Genomic DNA, 11,300 nt, shown 5'->3' with positions numbered 1-11,300 from the left:
TTCAATATCATTAAGTTGATTTTTATGATAATCTTGTCTTAATGTTGACTAAATGATTGAGTAATTATTCGGGTTAGATGGTTCTTCCATAGGTAGATTAGTGTGGTTGTCACTCATGACCAATTGGGTCGTGACATTTATGTTTACAAGTATTGATTGGAAATTTTGTAACATGTACTTTTTAATTAAGTAAAATACAAATTTAATTAAAAATATTATAATAGATATTTAATATACATTTTGTCTATAAAATAATATGAATAGTAAAATTCTATTGATGCATGTCCTTTTGTAATTTGTCTCTCAAAAGCACTTTTTTTAAAAAAACTAGTTTAGTGTACGTACTTTGCACGTGTGTCTCTCGTCAATCAATAAAACTATATATAGAAAAGCAAACAAGCTATATCATTTAAATAGATATAAAATTTATTTTAATGTCACCAATAAAACCTATTATTATTAAAAACAATGACGATTTGTTAGATCTCATCATTTATTCATAATTAAAACAATTGCATATGATTAAATTATAAAAGAGAATTCATGTAGAATTAGAATGCTTAACCAATTTCTTGTGATGGAATATAATGATCCAAAGAATTTGATCAAAATTATAAATAAGTCAATTTCAAATTATTAATTATATGAGTCATTATAAATAAAAATCACAAAAAAAAATCTCAACTAAGTTAATAATCAAGAATACATGATAATTATTTAATATTTTAAACTTTCACCATATTAAAATCACAATAAAAAAACTTCTAAATTAGCAATTGGCTACCAAAATACATGAATTTTTTCTTTATAAACATGAAAGATATATTAAAATTTTATAAAAGTTACCTTAAATCATAAGTAAATTTGACTCTTCAATGATAAGATACTATCAATATTTCACCAAAAAAATAAACTTATCAATTATCATTTGTCTATCAAGAATACAAGTTAATTATTATTGTAAACTCCAACAACATGCTAAAATTTAGAAAACTTACCTCAAAACACAATTAAATTTATCTCTTTAATCGTGGATACTATGAAGATTGTAAATACCAAGAACATACTAAAATTTAAAAAAAAAAAACTTACCTCAAATCACAAGTAATTTTTTCTTTTCAATCATAAGATATATCAAGATTTAAAAAAAAATCTCAATAAAATTTCAGAAAACTACCTCAAATCGCAAATAAATTTATCTCTTTAATCATAAATACTATCAAGATTTTGATTGATTAGAAAAATCTAAACTTAAACTGTATTTTCCCTGCATAAGTTTTGAAATCTGGAAAAATAAAGACAAGAAAAAAAATAAGTGACTTGAAAATCTCATATACAACATGGATATTAGAAGCATCAAAAATAAAAAAAAAAAACAGTAAATGTCCAAAATACAGAAATTTCAGTTTTAGTAATATCCTCCTGATTCAATTTCATGTTATATAAGTTTTTTTCGTAAATAAAAAAATTTATTCACCAAAGTAACTATTACAAGCACTAAACAGAGCTGACCAACTGTCTCTCACTATAAATGGAATTCAAAAGAATAACAAAACAGAATTTTAAGTAGGACTTCACATTCACAATTTAAGGAGTCACTACTTAGAAGTGCTGACTACCAAAACCACTCAACCCAGTTACTGCAAACTACAAACTACAAACTACTGCTTCGGGGCATGGATGCTAGGTGTTGCAGATGATTTAACCATTTCTTTTGTCGCCTCTCTCTGATGTGTATATGTACATCTATTTCTCTGCACACTTTTACAGCACTGTACACCCCCTGCTGGAACCTAATCTGGTTCCTTGCCCTCCAGATAAGTGTGATTTCTTTCCCTGTTTTCCCCTTTGCGCACCTATTGACCCATTCCACCTCCTGTAGCTAAGTTCCTATAGTCCTTTGGAACCCAAGCCAGGTGAGCATTCTGCACTACATCTCCTTAGTCTTATGACATTCAAAGAATTAAGTGATCTTGTGTTTCCACTGCATTACTACAGAACACACAAGTATCATCAACAATAATTCCAAACTTCGCAAGTTTGTCCACAGTTGCCAGTCTTTTCAATAAAGCTATCCGTAAGATGAAGTTATGCCTTGGATGTATGCTAGCTTGCAGAAGTATACTCTTCCATGGAGCTTTTGGAAGCTGTGGGAGCATGGCAGTATAGATATTTTCTATGGAGAATTCCCCCCAGCCCACTGTTAATGTATTCAGTCTTCTTTGAAGATTTCCTTGCAATCCAGGTGTCTGCATAATCACTTTCTTGGATTCCAATACCTTCTTGATAACCCAGGTATCATTTTTTGGAGCATCACAGTCCTCAAATGAAGTGTCTTTCATATAATAGATGTGCACCCACTTTATCCACATACTATATGCTTTAGAAGCTAGTGCTCATAGTTGTTTAGCAACTGCTGCTTTGTTCCAATTGTGTAAGTCCAATATATTTTGACCCCCCACTTCCTTTGGCATACACAGCTTATCCCAAGAGACTAAAGCTCTCTTTTATAGACCTATATTACTTGTCCACAGAAAAATCCTGCAATATATATTAATGAGTTTCATGATATTCTTGGGTAGGATAAATATTTGGGCCCAGAAAGTTTGCACGCCAAATATAATAAACTTGATCAGCTGGATCCTGCCTGAATAAGCCAATAATTTTGCTAACCAACACTACATTCTTTCTAGGATTTTATCTACCAATGGCAGACATTAATTAACTGTTAACTTTTTTTAAGATAGTGGGACACCCAAGTATTTGAAAGGTAGGCTTCCTTCACTGTATCCAAGTGATTGTATAAGTAGCAGCTTCACCTCATCTTTCACTCCTTTTACATAGATAAAGCTTTTATCTTGATTAGCCTGTAGTCCTGAAGCTTTGGAGAATTTGTAGAAGGCTTACTGCATCAATTTTATAGATGTACTCTCAGCTTTGCAGAACATTAGCAGGTCATCTACAAAACAAATGTGCACTCGTCCCAGAGGTTTGCATCTGGGGTAGAAATGAAACCTTGGGTTCAGCGTTAACATATACAATTCCCTATAAAGGTATTCCATAGCACAGATGTGACACACTCCATAATCCAGCCAATGAACTTTTGAGGAAGGCCTAGTTCTGCGAGCAGTCTTTAGAAAACACCATTCCGCAGAATCATATGCTTTCCTCAGGTCCACCTTTAGGACATATCTAAGAGATAAACCTTTCCTACTATACCACTTAAGAAGCTCATGACTAAATACAACATAATCAATTAGTGACCTTCCTTCAATGAAAGCTGATTGTATAGGACTTATAATAGTGTTCATTACTTTTTTCATTCTATTTGTCAGCTCCTTAGTAATAATCTCGTAAAAAGTGTTGCAGTAGGCTATTAGTCTATAATCTTTAACCATAGTAGGAGCAGGGACCTTTGGTACAAGTGTTATAGCAGTGCAATTGAAGGACTTGAGTATTTTACCTGATCTGAAGAATTCCTAAGCTGCTTGAATGATATCAGTTCTGATAATATTCCATTGGCTTTTGAAGAATTAAACAGGTAATCCATCAACACCAGGTGACTTGTCTGCAGGCATCTCTTTAATGGCATTTTGAATTTCCTCTACTGTGACCTCCTGGATTAGTGTGAGTTTTTGTGCAGCAGTCAAAAAAGGCCCTCTCTTTATAACTTCTGAGTTGGGATATGGAACCTCAGTAGCTGCAGTTCCTAACAAATTAGTAAAGAAAGTAATAAATTCTTTTTCTACTAATACAAGATCAGTAATCTTTGCTCCATTAGCATCACAAATGAAGGTAATTATATTTCTTTTTGATCTAACTTTACATTGAGCATGAAAAATTTTAAGTTAGAGTCACCACAAGTTATCCAAGTAGCTTTGGACTTCTATCTTAATGCTTGTTCTTCCACTAATCACCACTTGTACAATTCGTGGATCAATATTTTTTCTTCTTCAATCAGCTGTTGATTTAAGAGATCTGAGGTAAGTTATTCCTGTAATAGTAATCTGCAAGTGCTGATCATAAGATGCCAGGTAGGAGTTGAGCTACTTAAGATTACCTTTAAGAGCCTTGATTTTTTGAGCCAACTGGTACATCTTGGTCCCTCTATATCTCTGCATCCAAGTACTTTCCACAATCTCAGGGAATTGCTGGTGATTAAGCACTGTATGAAACAATTTGAATGGTTTCGGCCTATTACTGACTGTGGTAGTGCATTGTATTATCACTAGAGAATGATTTGAGATACCAGGGGCCAAATAGTCTATCTTCACTATTCCATACATCTGCAACCATTGATAATTCCTCATAGTCCAGTCTATTCTACAGTATTACTGTATTAGCTTGCTCTTTCTTACTGCAGAAAGAGAAATAACAACCCTTGGATCTCAGGAGGGTCAATCACAGAGTGTCAAGAAAGTCTCTTAACTCCTAGGTTTCACCAGGTGTAACAGGGGAGCCCAGTATATCTTCAGTACTCAACACAGAGTTGAAATCTCCACTTAAAATCTAAGCTTCCTAGATAGAATTTCCCAAATTAACCAATGCACGCTATAGGGCAGAGGTTTCAGCACTTGTATTTTTAGCATAGACTATAGTACAATACATTTTAAAGAACTCCATAGGGTATTCAATAAAATAATGTATGAACTCCTCATGGGACTACAATATATGTACCTGTATAGAGGTCCTCCACAGTAACCAGATCCTCCCATATGAAGCTATAGGATAAATACAGCATGAACTCCATCCCTGTGCCACCTTTTCTAGTATACTGTCACTCTTATGCTGCTTTACTCTTATCCCTAGACAACCCATCACATCTACCTTATACTTCTAGAGAAAGAGCTTTAACTCTTTTGGTTTGATGGGTTGATTTAAACCCCTCACATTCCAAGCAGTGAGAATCATTTTATATTGGGTACAACACCAGGAACTTCTAGCTTATCCCCTTTTTTCAAGACTTACCAGTGGATTGAACTGGTTTGCTGTATCTGCAAAACTAGGCTACCCCTTTTCTTGTTGCCTTTCTTTGTCACTGATCTTCTCTTCTTGTGTGGTGTTATTGGTTTAGCATCTTTTTCTGAAGGTAACATGCAATTTTGTCTCACAGGTCTCCTTCTTCTTCTTCTTCTTCTTCTTCTTCTTCTTTTATTCCTTCTTCTCTTTTTTGGCACCTCTTGGAACCCCTCTTCCTGGGCTTTGCCTGGTGCCTCATCCTGCTACTTACAAGCTTTAGGTTGGTGCCAAAACCTCAGGCAATGACTAAAGAATTGTGGCTTCCAATCATAATCAACAGGTTGTTGGAAGGTGCCAATTGGAGTAACCATTTCTACGAATTTAACTAGTGGTATTGCAACATCAACCTCAACACATACATGAGCATATGAAATTTGCTCCATACTAGCTGTAAAATAATCCGTGTAAAGAGGTCTCCCTATACCATTCATAATTTTACTAAGTGCTTCCGTTTAATGCCCCAAGTCTATACCCCGGACACTACACGGTGCTCATAATCTCGAAGAATCACAAGCTAACCCATGACTGGTACATAACTGAACAATAATACTGAATAATATGCGAAATTAGGCGGAAATATGCCATAAGGTTCAATCTATAACTAATACTGATAGGGTATAACAATACCAAAACTGAATATCAATGTTGTAAATTAGACAACTCACTGAGTGTACTCTTGTCTGAGAAGCCTCTAAAACTGTCTGATCTGTGGAGTTGATGAGACAAGTCCCCAACTAACTCTAACTACTGATACTGAAACTGAAATACTGTAAATAATAAGCATGTCCTCGAACTATAACGACTCACCACTACTCTTCTGATTGCTGAAAGTCTAATCTGCTAAGGATGCACGAGAGCCCGTGCATCGGAACCTATGATATAAGACATCATAGCGCAAAAAGCATTTGTCAGTACTTTGAATGTACTGGTATGCTCAGTGAGGTAGGCTGAAATGCATGGGTACATATGCATGAACAATAGTAACTAAATAACATGAGTATGACTGAATGAGAGTACGTGCATGAATACGTAAATTGTAACTGAAAACATGATAGTACTAGATATTGAATCTAAATACTATTTAACTGAGGTCGGAGTTTACTGATACTGTATTACTGATAACTGAATGACTGTATCTGACAGTCCTAAATTCTGTGGAACTATACTAAGTTCTGTACTGAGCTGAGTGACTATATCTGATAGCCCTGAATCTTTAGAACTGAACTGAGTTCTATTCTGAGACTGAGAATGAAACTGAGACTGTAGGAGGTAATCATCTAACCGACATGTCCCTTTTTAAACCAATTGGGGTCCAACCAGTAACCCCAGTTAGAAAGGTGTCAATACCGCGACACGGGTAAGGACAAGCTTATGAGTTAACCCTCTCTGACAGGAAGCTCTTCCATCAACCCTCGCTGGTAGGATAACTCAGGTGAGAAGTATCAACCCTCATAATATTCGGCAGGAAGATATCTCAACCTACACTGGCTATGTAGTTCTATAACGCAGGGATTGCTACTAAGGGTCAAACCCTCATCTGGCAGGAATGCCCCCATCCCTGAGTTAACTCGGTGCTGAATCCTATTCCCAATTGAATTGGATAGACACTGAATTGATTTCTAGTCTGTACTAGGCTGGACTGACTGTTACTAAGTTTACTATTTAGCTGAACTGAACTGAGTTCACTGAGTTTCTGTTGACTGATAGAATATTATCGAGTTTTGTTAAATGATAGAGTTTACTGAGGTTTGAACTGAATACTGAGCTAGATTGAACTATTACTGAATCTACTGAGTTTTTCTAAGTTCTGTAACTGACTGAGCATACTACTAATCATGAAGTAACTGATACTGTTATATGACTGACTATGGCTCTAAGTAAACAGCTAAATTATCGGGTACAAGTTCCCCCAGGACTCGATAGAATAAATTAAAAGACATGGCATAAACATGATTCATTGGGGCATTTTAACAAACACTTGCATGATATATCTTGCACATAGGCTAACTTGACATGAATTCTTGCTCTTATTAGTTCATATGAACAATTTATCAAATACTTGAAAGGCATAGAACATGCGCATAACACTAATCAACATGTTAGCACACAAATTCAATCATCAAATTCATAATTTGAAAGCTTTAACAAGATCTCACATGATAAGACATATAAATCAATAAACTCCATGTGAAACTTAGCATAACACATGAATTTGAAACTCAAATAATCATTATAAACATGAATATTATCAAACCCATTTCATGAATCATGAAATCCATATACTTGAAGTTTAAAAGAAAATTCTTGGACTCCAAGGGTGGAAGGAACCCTTGGATGAACACTTCACATATTTGTTGAAGAATTTTTGAAAGTTTATGGTTGAATCTCGAGTTTCTTGGAATGGAATTTGAACACCTATGGTTTTGTTCTTGAGAGATTTTAAGAGATAATGACTATAATTGCTCTATAGGGTATTTAGTTTCGTGTTTTGGGGGCTGAGGGTCGAGGGAAAAAGACCTAAATGCCCCCAAGGACACGGTCTTTTAATGACTAAAAATTGGGTTACCGATGCGCAGGTCGACGCGGCGCGTCGATGCCATCGATGCGATAGCCAACGTGTCACGCCACGTTCATGTCAATTCACTAGAATTGGATGCTGGAAGCTGGTGAAAATATTAATCAATGTGATAGTCAACTCGGTGCGGCAAGATTGCGTTGATCCACTATTTTAAGATTCCAAAGAGACTTCAAACGAAGTCCAAGAAATCCAAAACTTGTCCGAAAACACCTACGAACATTCCTGATCATGAATCAACCTAAACACAACATTTAATGGACGCAAAGGTTGCAAAATAAGATTGTCAACCTTCGTAGGCTAAATGACACTAAGTCTGAGTACTTAGCTAAAATATTCTATGTCTGGGACCCCTTGACAAGCCTAAAGGACTGAATTAAGTTAGGATTTTGCGGGGTCTTTCATTATCTCCCCCTTGGGAACATTCATCCTCAAATGAGACTGCTGATACTAAGAATCATGAGAGACTGACTTACTTGCTGAATATGTATATCTGATGCATGAGTATAGCTGAACATGATTCATGAATGCATGACTGAGATTACTGATAAACTGAGTCTATATACTGAACATGAATGTCTGATGCATGAATGCATGACTGAACTGACTCATGAACATATGACAGAATGTGCAATGGTAACTAATACCAAGTTTGTAACTGAAATTTGAACGTGAAACTGAATAAGCTTAAGGAAAACTATTACCTTGAGCTGAGTCTGGATTAGCGGAGAATAGATGAGGATACTTGGTTCGCATATCTGCTTCTGCTTCCCAAGTAGCTCCCTCAATGGACTGATTCTACTAAAGAACTTTGACTAGAGAAACTCCTTTGTTCCTCGGTCCGTGAATCTGATAGTCGAGGCTTTTGACTCGGATCTCTTCATAAGAGAGGCTGTTCTGAATACCTATGCCCTCTATAGGGACGACGACTGTTGGGTCACCTATGCATTTCTTTAGGAAGGAGACATGGAACACTAGATGAACTGAAGATAAATCTGAAGACAACTCAAGCTCGTAAGCTACCTTTCCAAAACGACTAGGAAACTTGTGATTGTCGACATATCGGGGACTAAACTTCCCCTCCTTGCCAAACCTCTTCACCCCTTCATGGGAGAGACTTTTAAGAATATGAAATTACTGATCTCTAACTCGAGACCCTTTACTGAACACGCATGAACGAGAACATGAGAACAGAACTGAGCCTGGAATAGGATACATGAACTGAATATCGTGAACTAAACTGAATGTCGTGAACTGAACTGAGCCCCTTGAATACATGGCTTACAGCTAAGATTAGAACTTGAGGATCAACCCAAGAGTACCTACTATTCCAATTAAATTCGTTACGAGTAGAGAAACTGGGAGGTTTAGGGCATAAAAGCTCGGGGGTTATAGTGCATCTCCTCCTTGGGACATTATGTCCCTCAAAAAATACTAACTTGGCTGAGATGCTGAAGAAAAGCTGGAATGATGCATCGGGCACCTATGAACAGAGTCGTGCCTGAGTATCTGGGATCCAAAACTGAGATATGATACATGAACTGAGCTGATCACGCAACTACCTGGTTGCCCCATCTTGGAACAGTTACATTCATGAGACTTTGGATAGTGCGGCTAGTGGGGAAATTTGGGAGACCAAGCCATACGAATTTGTCCACCCGACTGCTAAATTGAATTTCTGGCTTTACGTACTAATTTGTCCTGAAAACTCATGCTCAACTGGAGCATTTCCTTGACACTCTTTCTATAGATTGCCTAGTGACTTTAGGGAGTAAAGAATCTTTGCCTAGGCTGAATGAAACATCTAAATAAGAAGTCGCATTCTAGCTAAATTTCTATAATATGTGTTGAGCCCTACGAAACCTAATTTAAGATAGAGTGACTAAGCCTCATGCATTGCAACTAAGACTTTCAAACTTAGACATACCCCTTGGATACTCTCTCAACTATACTTTTCACCTTAGCACGGCGCTCTACCTGAGACTACTGAAAATATTCACATGGGCGCTGAGCACGAATGCATGAACATACTATCTTATCTGATTAATTGAACAACTGATAGATGAATATTGTTCATGCAAGATCAAACTATTCTTAGTCTGAATAACAGGGTTAAAACTGTAGAGTATTAAGCATATGAGGTAAGGACTGACTGAGTAACATGAGACAATTAAGCATGAATTTATAGAGGACTGTATTATTTGAAAGTGCAAGATCAAGCGTATAACATGATTCTGAAATAGTCTATAAACTAAGGTACTAAAATACTGATATCTGAATAACTGATAATTGTATGCTATGGTCAAGCAAACCTGAAACTAAACTGAGTTACTGATTTAATTACTAGAATGGAGCTGGAACTGTAACTAATATGGTAGGTGAGACTGTAATTGAGGCTGCAATGGCGACTCATAATGGAATTAAATACTGAGTTCTGATAACTGGATACTGGTAACTGTGGTTTAGACTAATACTGAAGTACTGGATTCTGATGGCTAAGCAACTGATAGCCATGGTTCTGTAGAACTATCTGAGTTCTTTACTTTACTGAATTCTAAGGCTAAATACTGACTATTGAGTACTGAATACAATACTAGACTTGACACTTAATTGAGGCCTGGGGTATAGAATATCAGCATCTTGGGTGGATCCACCAAAAATTCTAGGCTGAGGATATACATGTCATGATCTGAATTTAGCCGATTCGTTAGGAGGGTAGCAAGAGGCATGGGAACTGAGCATATTGTAAAACATAGCATGAGTACATGAGTCATAAGCTGCATGACCTGAATCTGGAGTTTTTGTGTTCATAGAACACGATTCGTAACACTGAGTAAACTGGAACTCTAACTGTAAGCGTGGAGCTGACATGAGCTACGATCATAGGGCTGACATGTAAGACATGGATAGATACCATAATAACTGATGGATTTCGAGAGTCTGAAGTACGATTCTGAGATGACCTGCGTGATCATTTTCGCTATGAGAATAGACAAGAATGTCATCAATAGAGACTATGAAAAACATGTCCAAGTACTGCTTGAACACACGGTTCATCAAGTCCATGAAAGCTATTAGTTCAATGGTAAGGCGAAAGGACAAGACTAGGAGTTCGAAGTGACCATACTGAGTTCGGAAAGCTGTTATTGGGATGTTACTTTCCCTGACTCTGAGCTAGTGATAGCCTGATCTAAGGTCTATCTTAGAGAAATAACTGGCACCTTGAAGTTGGTCAAACAAGTCATCGATTCTGGGAAGTGGATACATGTTCTTGACCGTAACTTTATTTAGCTGACGGTAGTCTATACACATTCTGAGATAACCGTCTCTCTTACGCACGAATAAGACTGGCGCACCCTACGGGGACAACTGGGCCTGATGAATCCCTTGTCTAGGAGATCCTTTAACTGCTTTTTCAATTCTTTGAGTTCTGATGGAGCCATTCTGCATGGCAGAATAGAGATGGGCTGAGTATCTGGAAGAAGATCAATTCCGAAGTCGATTCCCCCTTTCGGGAGGAACTTTGGGATGGTTTTCGAGAAACACATCTGAGAATTCACATGCTACTGACACTGATTCAAGAGTAGGGGTTTTAAACTTGAGTCCTGGACTCGAACGGGATGATAAACACATCCCTTAGATATCATTTTTCTAGCCCGAAGGTAAGAAACAAGCTGACCCCTAAGTACTGAAGTACTACCCCTCT

At 36.8% G+C, this 11,300-nt stretch overlaps 1 long non-coding RNA gene across 1 annotated transcript; it reads left to right on the top strand.

Moving 5' to 3' along the window:
* Positions 1 to 1,562: 1,562 nt before the first annotated feature.
* LOC107841944 lies at positions 1,563 to 6,224 on the top strand. Its single transcript, XR_007045159.1, has 3 exons — positions 1,563 to 1,916; positions 1,999 to 2,295; positions 3,532 to 6,224. It is a non-coding gene; the product is annotated as an uncharacterized LOC107841944 (long non-coding RNA).
* Positions 6,225 to 11,300: the final 5,076 nt, after the last annotated feature.

Source organism: Capsicum annuum, chromosome 9 (genome assembly GCF_002878395.1).
Source record: "Capsicum annuum cultivar UCD-10X-F1 chromosome 9, UCD10Xv1.1, whole genome shotgun sequence".
In the NCBI taxonomy this organism is placed as follows: Eukaryota; Viridiplantae; Streptophyta; class Magnoliopsida; order Solanales; family Solanaceae; genus Capsicum; species Capsicum annuum.
This window is presented reverse-complemented; position numbering and strand designations above follow the sequence as displayed.